This window comes from Labrus mixtus, chromosome 19, assembly GCF_963584025.1.
Source record: "Labrus mixtus chromosome 19, fLabMix1.1, whole genome shotgun sequence".
Taxonomy (NCBI): Eukaryota; Metazoa; Chordata; class Actinopteri; order Labriformes; family Labridae; genus Labrus; species Labrus mixtus.
The window spans coordinates 12,733,697-12,748,086 of NC_083630.1; the positions used below are offsets into that span (position 1 = coordinate 12,733,697).

Sequence of the window (14,390 nt, forward strand, 5' to 3'; positions counted from 1 at the left end):
TGGTCAGGCGCAGCTGGAAAAGCAACAGTCACTCCCTTTTAAAAGTGAAAGGAAAGGAAACTCAGGGGGGGAAACAAGAGTATGTGGGAGCGCAGCGTCTGGAGCGCTGACTCTACGTGGCCTTTCACAGGAGACTCAGCTCCAGGTGCAACGCAGTGCAGGTCCGTTTAACATCCAATTCTACTCCAGTTCACCGTGTCTTTTATTTCTCAAGGCCTCCTCAACCTCCATATGTCACTGTTTTCACAAGCACAGCTTTTTTCTTTTTTTTTAAACGTGCAATCATATCACTGAGTGAAATGCACATGAATGCCTACCAACAGTTATTTGCCAGAGTTGGTTTTCTCTTGAAGGCACTGTAAAGTAGGGCTGGGAATTTTTGGGTGTCTCACAATTCAATTAGATTTTTTCGGGTCACGATTCGAGTCAGAATCAATTCTCGATTCTAAACCATTCTGGATTCATAGATTCATGGATTCAAAGTCTATTTTTGAATTAGTACATACTTCAGGATCTACTCCAGTCATCTGAGAGACTGGCTGGATTTATTGTTGCTCTACTTGGCATTCTTCTGAGTTAAAGAGCTAACCTCAGCACTTAGCAGGGAGTGACTGATTAGCCCAAAAAAATAATACATTTTTAGAAGGTATGAATCGGTGTAAAATCTTTTTTCCCACCTCTACTGTAAAGTATCTTATGATATACTGATGTTGATTGATTGATTTGGGAATCGAAGTGTATCTTGTTTGCTTGAACTTATTCAAAGGTCAGTTGTGATGTTAACCTTACTGTAATGAATCAAATCTATTTGGGTACGTTTTTTTTTACCAACGTCAGCTTAGCTACAATAAAATAAAAAATGCCCACCAGAAAACAAATAACACCAATAACAACCCATGCTGCAATTACAGGCTAAAGGATGTTGCGCTGCAAGAAGCCGAAATAGGCTGATAGTGGGCCTAAAGAGCTGTTTGCCATGCAGCTTTAGAAAACTACCACTTTCGTAAAAGGGAAATTGCCTGTAAAAAAAAAAAATCCCCTCAGCTACTTGATCCCTCAAAGCAGAGTAAACCTGGAAGTGGAGGTTCAATGTGCGAGCAGCGTGCAAATAAACATAAACAACACAAGGTGTAAACGAGCCTAACAAGGAACAGAAAAGGCGGGATAGTTGTCTCCACAGCTGGCCCAGACTGTTAATGTCTGCACTTTTTCTGTTCGACTGGACCCCCTGGCTGCCTCATACAATTATGTTATTCTTCAGGGGCTGCGAGTGTGGGGGTGTCTGCTTTGGGAGACTGTGTCTAGAGGTGATAAAACAGCAGAAAGCACATAAATAATGACTTAATGATCCCCTCCACCCTTTCTGCTATAATGATGACTGTGGAGTTTTCCTGGTGGTGGGCTGGCAGGGTGATACACATGTGGCCTCCAGGTGCGCTCAACTCTGTCTCTGTTACTTCTTTCCCTCCACACTTGCAAAGACATGACACTTTTTACTCTCTTTTTTTTCCATATCAACCATTTCTTTCATCATGTTGCAATCGCAGAAAATGCATCAAATATGTGCAAACACGTTCTAATCTCAAGAGAATGATACAGCTGGATGAGCCGCATAAATCAACCCGTCATGTCGCATTTCTTCTGTTTGCGAGAGAGTGGATGAAGGTGGTGAATGTGTGTGCATGTGGACGTAGAAACGGAAGAAATAGAAAGATCAGGCAGTTCTGATTGACAATGGATGGGACCAGATGCAGAGTCGCACGTGTGGCTAAATTATAGTCCAGCCACTGAGGCAGAAAGTGATTTGTGTAATTGTTTCTGTAGGTTCGTTCTGCTCCCAGTAAATCATGTGACTGTACACTGCAATTAACAGTGATCATTCTTTGGAGCGCTTTAAATCGAGGCTGATGATTTGTGATATTAAGATATTTTTAACCCCCCCCCCCACCCCCCGCCATAACCAATATTAATTTAATAATTTAATTTCAATAATTAACACTGCAAGAGGAAAGAGACAAAGAAGCATCAAAGACTGAAAATTAAAGATGAAACAAAGTGGCTGAAAGCTGCCAATTAGTTCAAAGAGGGTGAGAAAACCACACATATATGTGCACTTTCCGATGAGAGTGTTAATTATGATATACAAGGCCCAGAGGAGGGAGGGGGGGGGGGGGGAGAGAGAGGCTGGTGCCGGTGTGGAGCTTTACTGATGACTATGACATGTTACTGTGGCGCTCATTGTGTGCACAGAGACCTGCCACCGCCTGTGGCTGTTTTGGGCTGAAATGGTTCCAGGAAGCAGTAACTTTGGTTGTTTCGCGCCTATTAAGACATAACGCCAGCCATAAAGCGGAACGTAAGGGTTCTTTGTGTCCGTCAGCGAGTTACCAAGATCCATGAGTATTCCCTCCGAGCCGAGAATATTGCATCAAACTACAGAGTTCAGGGGCGCTGGACAGCCTCGTGGTTATGCTGCACGGCCCCACGTACAGAGGCTTTAGTCCTCACTGTAGCGGCTGTGGGTTCAAATCCGACCTTGGCTCGTCGCTGAACATTACCCCCCCCACCCACCCCCCTCAGTCCTCCCAAAAGATGTCTGTCTCTTTTTTCAGCTGTCTTTACCAATAAAGGCAAAATACCCTCCCCCTCCCACACACACACAAAAACTGAAGGGTTCAGGAATAGGATCAAAATATTTTCTTTTAAAATAATTAGAATTCTTTGCAGAAATCCACCTACAAATTTCAAGTTTATGTAACAATAGCAGAGGGATTCAAACGAGGGGGAAAACATCCACCTTCTTCTCTTGCAAATTACCTCCCGTATCAACTGCCTCCCGCAACAGTTTCCTTTCCTCATAGTGCGATATCACTCCTTTACTCCGGTTTTTGTGAGCTTTTCTAAAGTCAATAAAAAGACGTCGGCCCCTGCAGGAAAGAAACCCCCCCCTTTGCCCTTAACTGCTTGCAGAGAAGGCAGCACTTTTCTAACCAGAGAGCCTCGGGGGAACAGCGTGGAACACAAAATAGATCAGGATGCTACGGAGGCCATCGTTTCAGAAGGGCAGAGGTCTATTTTTAATGACAACAAGAGCGCTGCAACAAAGTCCTGAGGAAATGTTTTGTCTGCGTGGGAGTTTCGTAGGAGTCTTTAGAGTTCTGTAACAGCTTGAGTCAGAAAAAAAAGCAAAGATTTCCTACAACAAAATCTATTGTATCCTTTATTTAAAGTGATTAGATGGAGCTTATCTTGGTTTATCCTCATAACAAGAAAACAGGCAATTAAGCAGTGACAAATGTTCTGCTTTAACACAGCCTAACACCTGTGTGGCACACCTCTGACAGGCAGCAGTGAGGTTAGGGTCAGGGCTGGGGTCGGCTCTGGTCAGGCTGAGGTCGACCAGCGGGGTCTCTGTGAAAGTGAAACCAGAGCCTTTCCTTCTAGTCGCTCTCATTCACCCTGTGGACCTCCAGAAGACCCTACACATGCACCTGAGAGCTGAGCTGCATGTGAAACTACCAGCACAAGTATTAATATTCCTCAGTGTGCACTAGTTCATTTTTGTTGCTGACTTAACTCTTGATCAGTTATTCTTGGGGATGAATTTGTTGTTGTGATTTCTTTCTGTCTATCTGACCACCTCTTTCTCTAATGAAGCTTTGTCTCATAACAATGATTTAACGATTTAAACATTAAAGTGTGTGGAATAATTGATGTTTTAGGGTCACTATTTTTACTTGTTTTAATTCCCAAATGGTCAAATACTGAAGCGTTGTCTTCTACCTTGCACATTATATAAGGGAAATTACAAAATGTTGGTACCACACCAGTGTCATTTAGAATCTGTTATGCATCATCGCTCTGTTGTAGCACTGAAGCCAGCTGATGTTGTTTGAAAAGCTTGAATATCCACAGTGGGTGGTGGACGGGCCAAAGGATGACTCAAACAACCATGGGACTTGGGTCAAATGTTATGCTCAAAGTGCCAAGCAACCACCCACCACTAGTAGGGGGTTGTAGCCACAGGCTGGCTGTAGTCTATGTAGTCGGGTTAAACTGGCATATTGATGGGAGCCATTTGTAACCACCTTAAGTAAACAAGCGGGAAGGACTGAAGGCCTGCGGTACTAGCACTGCTAAACAAATGACGCGGTTATCCCACAAACAATCGTAGCTAATTTGTGGAAACTTTTAACTCTTTTCGGATTGTTTTCTTACCTTTAGTTTGACGTTGGTTAGTCTAAACCCCCTAACTCATACCCAAACAGTAATATTTTTCTGAAGCATAACCAAGAAGAAGTAGAAAGTCAATGCCTTAACATCATCAAAGTGCTTTTTTTTCTCAACAAACAAGTATTAATCATTGTAGCATGTCCAAAAGTCATCAAATGTGAAATGCTTCTTTGCCAGCTTTATTGGTCAGTCAACCAACTACTTTATTTTGAAAGTCTAATGGAATGGTTAATAGCTTTATTCATTTTAGCATACTTCTTGATACACACTCTAGAGCTGTGCCTAGTTCTTCATATTTGAGGCTTCGAGCCAGAGACAAAGCTGCCACATTAGACAATCTTAGAGTGAGGAAGTGATATTTAATTATAAGCCCCTTTCTTTGTTAGCCAGACAGAGAAGGGAAAATCACCTCTTATCCCAAAGAATCTTTAAATACACTTCAGCGCAGGAGAAGCACAGGCGGAGAGTCAGCGCGACTCTTGAATGTAACTCACATCTCGGGGGGAATCCAGTAACACAACAGAGCCGGAGCAGGAGAATAGAGACACTCTTGTTTCATGAACAGCATAATCAGACCACTGTATTAGCCAACCAACACTGTGAATGAAAATAAAAAAGGACACTCTGGGCAATACCTCTTGAATTACTACATTGTCTTTAACAGTAACTGATACCCTTATCGCTGACACCCAGTACCTGGCTAAACTTTGAATAGACTTAATGTTCCATGACAAAATACCCCTCGTAGCCAAACTCCCACTTGTGTTACATTAGTATTTAAATCCAAATGACAACTTCCTCTTGTGCAAAGAGCTTAAAAAACAAAGTCAAAGAGCTTAAAGGAGTGTAAGTATGCAGTCAACAAAATAGAGCTTTCACTGCTGGCTCCAAACTGAGGGCTCTTTCTTACCGACGGTTTATTCAAGGAAGAATGAGATGTTATTCAGAAGGAATAATAAGTGGTTTCTTATTCGCTGTTGGTGGTTCAGATCAGACCACACGGCCTCTGCACTGTGGTTTCACCTTCAGAACTAAGGCAGCATTGTGTCTGCGCCGGGTCAGACTGCAACAGTCAGACTCGTAAAGGGCATGACTCATGAGAGTCTCATGTCTGGAGTGTGTTTGGAGTGTGCAGTGTTTGCAGGCCCCGGATTGAGAATACAATACAGTAGTTAGTGAGGCGTGAAGGAGGGCTCTAAAGTCGAGACCACGCTAGTGTGTTTTCTCTCGTTCCTCATTCCAAGAGTGCTGCTTCGGTTTCAGCACACAGCAAAGTAAGAGGTCCTTCAGTGGAAGAGTATGGAGAGTGCTACATTATTAATACAGTACCCCTACTTTAAACATGTTGACTTTCCTTGATATTTCTTGCAAAAGAAATACATAGCTCTTTTTGCATTGATGTTCAATCACAGCATCTTTTGAGAATATTTACTGTGAACAAAAAACATTCCACAGATATGCTAATCTATTTAGGAGTAAGGACCCTCCAAAAAAACTGCATGCAACATAACTCTTTTTCTCTGTACTTTCTATAACATTTGCTTTACTTGAATTATTAGATAGGTCTATGTGTATTTGTTCATCTTAAAGGCTTAAGGGGAAATGTCTTTTTGATGGAAGTGTGAACAACTCTCAAGACGTCTGAAACCTAACAAGGACACTCAACTAGAGAGCGCCTTTTTGTACTTTGTCACGTGGCAGAAAGCTTGAGATGCACTGTTTTAATCTGTAATGTTGCATTGTATTTCTGAAGTTCGTCATGTTCAGTGGTCATCTTCAGCCGAAAGGAAACGTGTTACTGGCTGTAAAGTCAAAGCAGTGCAGTAAAAGGTTAAGTTAGGTAAGAAGAAGCATGTTGGAAAAACTACCCTGAACAACTATTTGAAAACATACATGTACTTAAACTACTTTTTCACATGTAGCCTGAGACGTAAAACCCCCCGGGGGGAAAAAGTGTGCAATAGATGCTGCAAGTTCAAGGTGATCATTTAAAGTTACCCAAGCAACTTTGCTTGCAAACACATTTGAATTTGCTGAAAGAAGGGAGGACGCTGTTTGGAAACAGGCTTTAGTGAGTAAACAGAGAAACTGAAAATTAAAATGAGGGGATTTTTGAGGATTTTGAAAAGTGAGGGAGACGTGTGTCCCCTTCATCCTCTGCAGAGAGAGAGAACGCCTTTGCTTCATTTTCTCCTCCTTCATCGTGTTTTTATTTTATTTTTTTTCCGTCTGTGTTCTGTCGGTTCTCTCAGCTCTCCTGTCTTTGCTTCATCTTTCCTTCCCCTTCTCTTTCTGCCTGCAGTGCTGTATTTTTCCCTCTCTTCTCTCTCGGTCTGTCCCTCTCTCAGGATGTCTCGCGCTGACTGATGAAACCAGCAGACAGATGCTTCTGGGGGACCGACTAGACCACTACCTCTTGAGAGAAACTCCTCCTTGTACTGTAGTCTGTATATTTAACTATTTTCCTCCGAACCAGCCTGCCTGCTTGTCTGTCTGTCTGATTGTCAATCCTTGTATCACCCCTCCTATCTCTGCATAATTCTTTTTGCTTGTGCCCTTTCTTTTTCCACTCACAAAGCAGGCACCTTCTCTTTTTTTTTTTTCCATCTGAAATTTCTTATCTTTCCACCTCTATCTGGGCTGTCCAATCTCCCTTGCTTTCTTTAAATCTTTCCTCTTATCTCTCTCTTCTGCCTAAATTTTTTTCTTGCGTGGCCGAACTACAAGCCGGGGGACCCTTTTATCTTTTCAGATGTTATCGCAAAAACTTTCATATAAGGTCGGATTAAAAATAATAAAGCGCACTCTGTAAATTCCTCTTCAGCTGCTGAGGAAAGCGTCCCCATTCGCAAACTCTAATATTTTCTCTCCCTTTTTATTTTTCTTTTCGAGGACATAGCTCTGATTAGCGCCTCGTAATGATTTCAAAGTAGAGATAAATGTTTTCATTTGATGAAGATTAAAGGATCTTCTGTATTTATACCCTCTCACAGATCAAATTAGAGCTTCTCAGGCTGTTTGCGATGCTGCGATAGATGGAGATCAGACAGCTCTAAACACATCACACCAAAACAGATCCTTATCGTCTAATGATATGCTCTATAAAGATAAGACGGATGCACTTCCCATGGGGGCTGAGAAAAATCAAACCCACCAAAGACTACGTTACCTCCTGCTGATACCAAAAACATATGGCAAACCCCAACATGGGACAACAAATACACAAACAGCGCACACAAGCACCTGCTTCAGTAATAGGTGCGCGGTGTTAATTTAGCCGCGACTATACATAGTGACAAAGTCTCACAGGAGGCAGTCCAGTTTTACTTTCACCTCGGAGGTACAAGCCGCAGCCTGGAAGAAGAAAAAAAAAAGAAGCTCCTGTACAAGAGAAATATACGAGCCGAGCACAGCTATCAAATGATCCTCTCATTCATGCTTCAAAGTCATTCATCTTCCAGAGAAATACAGCTGCATGACTGCCCAGAGAGAGGAAAAATAGTGTTGCTTCCTGAGTGTATGTTTGGTGACAACTCATGACTCATTCACCCTTCGAATGGCCCTTTGGTGCTTAATCACTCAATAAACAAAGACCAGAAAAAGACTCTACCTTCCCTTCCTCGCTTTTTTCCCCCTGACTCATTTCACATCTTCTCTTCCCTCTCCTCATCTTCCTTCTCCCCCCCGCTCTCTCTAGCGATACAACCAACTCCAAACTTAACGGAGTTCACAATAATCACTTCTCCTGTTGTCAACAAAGTTTGGATCCGACTCTGTTTAACCTTTCAAACATCCCCCTCTGCTTGATCCCCCAGCGAAAAAGAGGCTTTGGGGATTATTTAATCGTGACCCAAATAGAGTCTTCCTCTTCCTCCTGTACCGGCATGGTGGTTAAAAAAGACAGATTCCTCTTGTTATTTGAGCAGGGTTTGAGGTTGAGAGGGACAGAGCTAATGTGGTCTAACAGTGGCGGAGAGTGAAGGCTGCATTAGCGGCATTAATTCCCTTTGACGTGAGGACATGAGGCTGGATGTTTTAACTCCCAACCACAGACTTTGGTTCTTGAAAATAATAGCACATTCAGGATTGCATATTGCTTGCCCGAGCTTCCTTGCAGCACTGTAAACTCAAACGATTCCCTACACCTGCCGCTGTGCTGTTTCTGCTGTTTAGCATGCAGTGGGAAAATCTAACAATGCTCGCTTCCTGTTTAACAAGAATCTGTCCCATTAGAGAACTGCTGTGTTTGTGTTTTCGCACACTCTGTTCATCTGATCTTTATCATTTCATTTCAATCGCTCCACCAAAAGCAGTAACTCCTATTCAAGCAACATTTCTGCTGAAATTTTCTTTTTTTTTTGATTACCAGCAAGGGTGTGGAGCTGTTGCAGCAATCAATGGATATATTTTTTTGTTCTTGTCCATATGTCAAGCCTGTAGGGTTTTCACAACAACAGGATTTTAACTGACCACAAGTGTTTTGATACGATGGCGACAAAAAATAGAAGTGCTAAGCTCCCAATATTGGATAGTTTCTTGTTTTTTTATTACCAGAAATTACATAAATACACGGCAATGTTTCAATGCCGATGTATTTGTGCAGTCTAGACAGTGTAATCACTCATAATCAAGTTGAACCGACCTGTGTTTACTACAGATCACTGCTGCGTGGAAAGGAGTGGGCCATTTAATCTTAAGTGACTCTGGAGCTGAAATTACATTTCTCTGCAACTTTTTTATATCTTGGGAAAATCCCCTCGGGTTTGGTGCAAGCATCACATACTTTAAAAAAAATGTCATAGCCTAAAGTTAAAAAAAGGGAGTGTGTGTGTGCTTCAGAGGAATTCCCAACCATTTAACTCGTTATCAACACCATACCATCTATTTGCTGAGAAAACACGTTTTACCCAAGGCTTTAGAAGGATACTGGGATAATGGGATTGTTACAATCATACAGACTTTGAACAGTCTGTTTCTGTATGCCTGAACATTTGATTTCAGATTTGTTTTTACTTTGGCTCTAGCTGTGTGGCATTACAATCTACTTTAGGTTGAAAATAAAGTTACAAAGTTAGTTTGAAATGATGCCATGATTACTTTTTTTTTTTTTTTGCCAAACCTCTCAGAGATGACCTTGGCAGAAAAAAGATCAGCCCTGTCTGTATGGCAGCGACAGAGCCGTATGCATACTTATGTGAGGATAAACAACAGATGCTATGAGGTCGCATTGTGCATCCCACTTGATAGCTTCCTCATGGTCTCCATGACAACCCCTGTGACACTTTGGCCTCTTAAGAGAAGTTGTGTCAGTGATAAACTTTCATTTTGCCAATGTTTTCATTCCCTTTGTGGCAGACAGGGCACTCAAATCCCCCCCTGCAGGAAACCTTTGAGTATCCGTGGCAACATCGTGCCATCTCACTATAAACTGAGAATGACGGGAAGAAAAATGTTTACTGACACCATGGCAACTTAGCCTGTTATGCAGAAACGGGTCAGAAATGGATTTGAAAAATACTGCTAGGACAAATAAATAAAGCTCTGAAAATGAATGTAAATATTTTGAGTCAGTCTCTCTTCTCGTGTGGGATGATTCTCTGGAGCTACTACTCTTCTGCAATCAGCAGTGGAAGGGAGAACAAGGGCGGGATGAGATAATGGCAAAGTGGTTGTGATGTATAAATAGCCTGTGGTAGTGAGAGGACAAAGCACAGTGGGGAGGAACAGAAAACCACTTCAACTATTGTTAGCGTCTCAAAGTTTCCTTGCATAAGAGCAACAAACACACCCCCCCCACACTCATGAGTTTGTAAAACCAGGGCTTCCAATGTGATTCACAGCCATAAAAACTCAGCTCTTTTGTAAGTCCGTGTGTACGCGTACAAACAGTCTCAAAGCTCCGTCTTGCTGCTGTCAGATAAATAAGTAACCAAAGGGGCCAGAGGGTAATGGCTGTTTAGTTTACACGTGCATGATCATGCCTTTCACTTTCACTCCCAACAGGCTCGCTCGACCCCCCGATGGGTGGTACAGAATCACAAAGGTCGACGACAATGAGATGTCATTCAAAGGGTTTCCATGGAGACCACACAGCCCTCCGAGGGCCACACGGGTCATTTTCATCACGGCATTCGCCTGTGCTGGGACTAATTGCTGTGTTTGCGCTCGCGTTCTGTGTCAGCGCTCGGGCAAATTCCCAACGCGGCGCAAATATCAATCATGCTAATCACATGCTGCCCTTCACTCGGCGCTGGAATGTGAGGCTGGTTTTCATGCTACATCGTCGTCTCCTGCTTATCATCTGTGTTACAACTCCCGAGGGTTGGACTGATATTTAAATATCATAATATTCCTCAGTCAATTTATCTTTGAATAACGTATCAATAAAGTTATTATATTGGGGTGTGAAATAGTCTGACTAAATTCACACCATCGTTTTCAGAAGACGAGGTTCCTGTATTAGGTTCTTTTTCTATCCGACCAACAGCCTGAAGTACCCGATAGTTTAACTCTAATGTCCTGTTTCTTCATGCAGCGGTTTCTGGCTCCTCAGCTGCAATATAAACTGGCAACTTTAGCCAAAAGGCATCCTATGACATAATTCCTTGATTCAGCACTTTCTCATCATCCCTCTCTCTCTCTCTGTCTCGCTAGTTTTCAGTATCTTTTTCATATCTTATTCCTGGCCTTTCCTGTAGGGATACCTAGCATTGGACGTCTAATAAATGCCTAGATGTTGAGAGCCTGTAGCCGTTGTACCATCTGGATTGCGGTCCTTTTTTTTCCTATTGGTAAGCACAGTGTGACAGGACGGATGAGCCGCAGCATCCTCATGGGTCTGAGGCCATAAGATCAGAGGAGGCTCACTGTGTTTATCAGAACTGCTGCTTTCAAGTCCTGAAAGCTTGCACGACCAAAACAACCGTGGAGCCGCCTGAATACCAATGGAATGAGGGGGAAAACGGGATCTGCTCAGTGCTTTAAACTCTGGACACAACATCTGAGAGAACACATTTGCATGTTTTCTTAAAAGGTTCTGGCCTCGGGCATGAAAAAACAATGGTCAATAAGTGACTTAGTTAACAATTATGCTCGGATAATTGTGGACTAATCAGGACGATCAGCGTTGGAGATTGGAATTAATCTGAACCTGCTGTGGGTCGAAAAAAGAGCCAAGGACAGAGCCGTGGGCAAACTGAGTAGAGCTACTCTGAAACACATATTTTATCTCTTGCACAACATCAATCACGCTTTTTCACCTGCAGGCAGCCCAAGCAGAGCCTTTAACAGGAGTTCTTCTTGAAATTGCTCACTCACAACTACCATTTAAGAATTGCTTTTGTGGAAGAGAAATGCTTGGCTTTAAAGTGGAATTTGTTGAGTAAGATAAAAGTTCAAATGCCTCTTATGCTGCTTGTAAAATAACTTTTCTTCTTAATAATACAAAGCCATACTCTGAGAACTTCAAGGACTCAGCACTTTCTCTACAGCGTCATTGTGTGAATAAAACTGAAGTTGAAAGAGTATGGCTGGAAGGTCGAGAAACCTCCACAAAGGCATATGCAGAATGAAACAAAAAATTGCACCTTTACAAACTCTGAAATGAAATGAAATGCCAAATAGGCCTATACAAGCATTACACAGTGCACAATCAGCATCATAAAGGTCACACATTCTGATTTTCAGACTCAACTTAAATAGAAGGAAATGCACTTTAAAAGTCAAATGTAAAAACAAGAGACCACTGACCCAAAATCAACACAATTATCCAGGAACGACTGAGGTTTGCATTTGGGCTTACAAGGATTTTTAAAGACTTCTGAAGGGACCTTTTGCTTTTTTTAATTGATCAAATTGTTTTCAAGCTTCTCCTTTAAAAAATGACCCTGAGTGCAGTTTTCTTTTGCTGATGACACACTTGCCTTTAACGCTAATCAATTGTCAGACGACACTGAAATAGTAGAGGAATATAACATTTAGTTTAAATCTCTCAGGGAACAGGTGATGGTTGCACTCTGCCAGCACCACCAAGTGGTCAGACAGCGCAGAGCAACAATCAAAACTTCTAGAACTGATTATTTACGATAGGGTCCGGGAGTGGTGGAATAGTGAATGCCTCTTGAAAAAAGCTGCAATTCTTAATTTCTGCAACAATTTCAACCCATTATAAAGGGTAGTATGGCTGTGATATGGGATACATAACAAGCAGCATTTAAGTCAATGATATCTAGGAGAAAACAACTACCTCACGTTCACAAACGAACAGTCTGCAGAAAACAGCGAGCATTCTACATGACAAAAACACAACCAATTATGAAATAAGCTTCACTCACCAAGTGAGGTGCCCAATTCCCGTTCATCTAGCAGTGAGCGAAGCTGCCGGTGAGTGGAGTATTTTGTAGAAATAAGAAATTAAAATGAGCTGAAGATGATAAATCCTCAGTTCAGCTGTGTCAGAAATCGACCTCTGCCGGTAAAACTCCTCTGTCTCTGTCTGCACAGATTCCCTTAGGCTCTTTCTCTCTCTCGTCCCTCCGGAGCACTGTGAGCTATTTCTGCCCCCACAGTGGAGCGCTCTGTGCCGGTGGCTCTTCAGCGCACGGCTTGTAATCGGACACCGCACTGTCGCGCTGCGCCACAGACAATGCGCCTCCGCTTTCAGGGGGGGGGGGGGGGGGGGGGGGCACGCGTTGCCAAAAAGGAACGGCGGCGTTAAAAAAAAAAAAAAAAACCCAACAAAAAGGGTCCTTCAACTACAAAATAAAGAAGTCACATGGAGTATATGTGAGCGATGTGTCCAATGCTGCTCTCAGTCACAGCTGCGTATCGGCACGAGCTGGGTTTTGATGGCTGAGGAGTGCGCCCCCACTTTGTGCGTCCACTCCGGCACAAGCAGGAGAGACGTGGCAGCGGCGCACAGCTGTCCTGCAGGTGGAGGAGGAGGAGGAGGAGGAGGAGGAGGAGAACAATACAACACCCTAACCACTGGAGCTACAAGTGGGATGAGGTAGATCTGGAGAGTTAGACCTATGTTTTAACAGTGGAATATGGTGCTTAAGCTGTTTGACTGGAAGGTCAGATGATATGTACGCACCTTTACATAAAACTTTAACCATGGAATAAAATTAAAATACAGTTAAGGTATGATAACATTCACTTGAAACAGAATCTCAACATCATTTCTAAGGCATTCTTGGTTTACAATCCAGCTCTTACACACATAGAAAACAAAAAACGCAAGATAGCTTGGAACTTAAAAGCTAGAATTTGTATGTTATCAGTAGGCCTAATATAAAATATATAATTGAATCGTTAAAACGACAGCGGCAAAACATTTAGAGTGGATATTAAATTTAAAAAAACAAACAGCAAAGCATACCTGACACATAATGAAACAGAATCTCCATGTTCATTTTGCTAACTGAGTATTTCCCCCTAGCAAATAAAAACATTAGCCTAATTACTTACATATCTTGTAGCTTAAGTGCATCATTTAGGTTTAGCTTGTCTTTCCCAGTTTAAATTCTTATATTGAAAAGTTGGGACAGCCATTATAAAAACATGAGTTAAAGACAATGATAAGTAAGGAACAGATAACGATAAAAAACATGACACTTCTCCCACAGGGAAATCGTACCAGTGCCAGCGGGGGACTTGGAGGGGCAAGGACACTTTCAGAAAGTACCAGAGAAGAAGAAACAAAGGAAGGAGTGACTGAAATAAAACATCCTGGAGGTTTGAGTTCCTCCTGCCACATATGAACTGCTACCTGGTGGAATTTGTTTCATAATAGAAGACAGTAAAGTGATAACAGTATGCTTCACATGACACTACTATAAAGTCGTTCAAAAAATTCTCACAAGCTAAGCCTTAAAAGCAAAGCCTTAAAAAGGTAGAATACCGCTTCTGGCAGAGCATGGTTAGGATTCAGTTTCAAGGACACTTCAGCAGAGAGGACACTTATTTCAAGTGGGGCTTGAACCCTGTCATGCATATCTTTAACTTCTGTAATCCAGCCCTCCTGTAAAGTGGATTGAGTGTTTAGTAAGGGCAAAGAACAGTTTTTAGCAACAAAAAAAAGATCACTGAATGACGTTGTGTTCTTTCTTTTCACTCGGCCTCGAATTTCGGTCTTTCTTTTTTTTTTTAAGTAAAAT

The 14,390-nt window shown here is 42.2% G+C and overlaps 1 protein-coding gene across 3 annotated transcripts in view; it reads right to left on the minus strand.

Moving 5' to 3' along the window:
• The window catches only part of sema5a (sema domain, seven thrombospondin repeats (type 1 and type 1-like), transmembrane domain (TM) and short cytoplasmic domain, (semaphorin) 5A), a 126,420-nt gene extending 113,292 nt beyond the window's left edge, over window positions 1–13,128 (minus strand). For 2 of the 3 annotated variants that reach the window (XR_009676619.1, XR_009676618.1), the window contains exon 1: window positions 12,567–13,128. The gene's annotated coding sequence lies outside the window, so the exon portion shown is untranslated. The remainder of the gene's footprint in view (window positions 1–12,566) is intronic. The other variant, XM_061064260.1, reaches the window with a different exon arrangement.
• Between the last annotated feature and the right edge of the window lie 1,262 nt (window positions 13,129–14,390).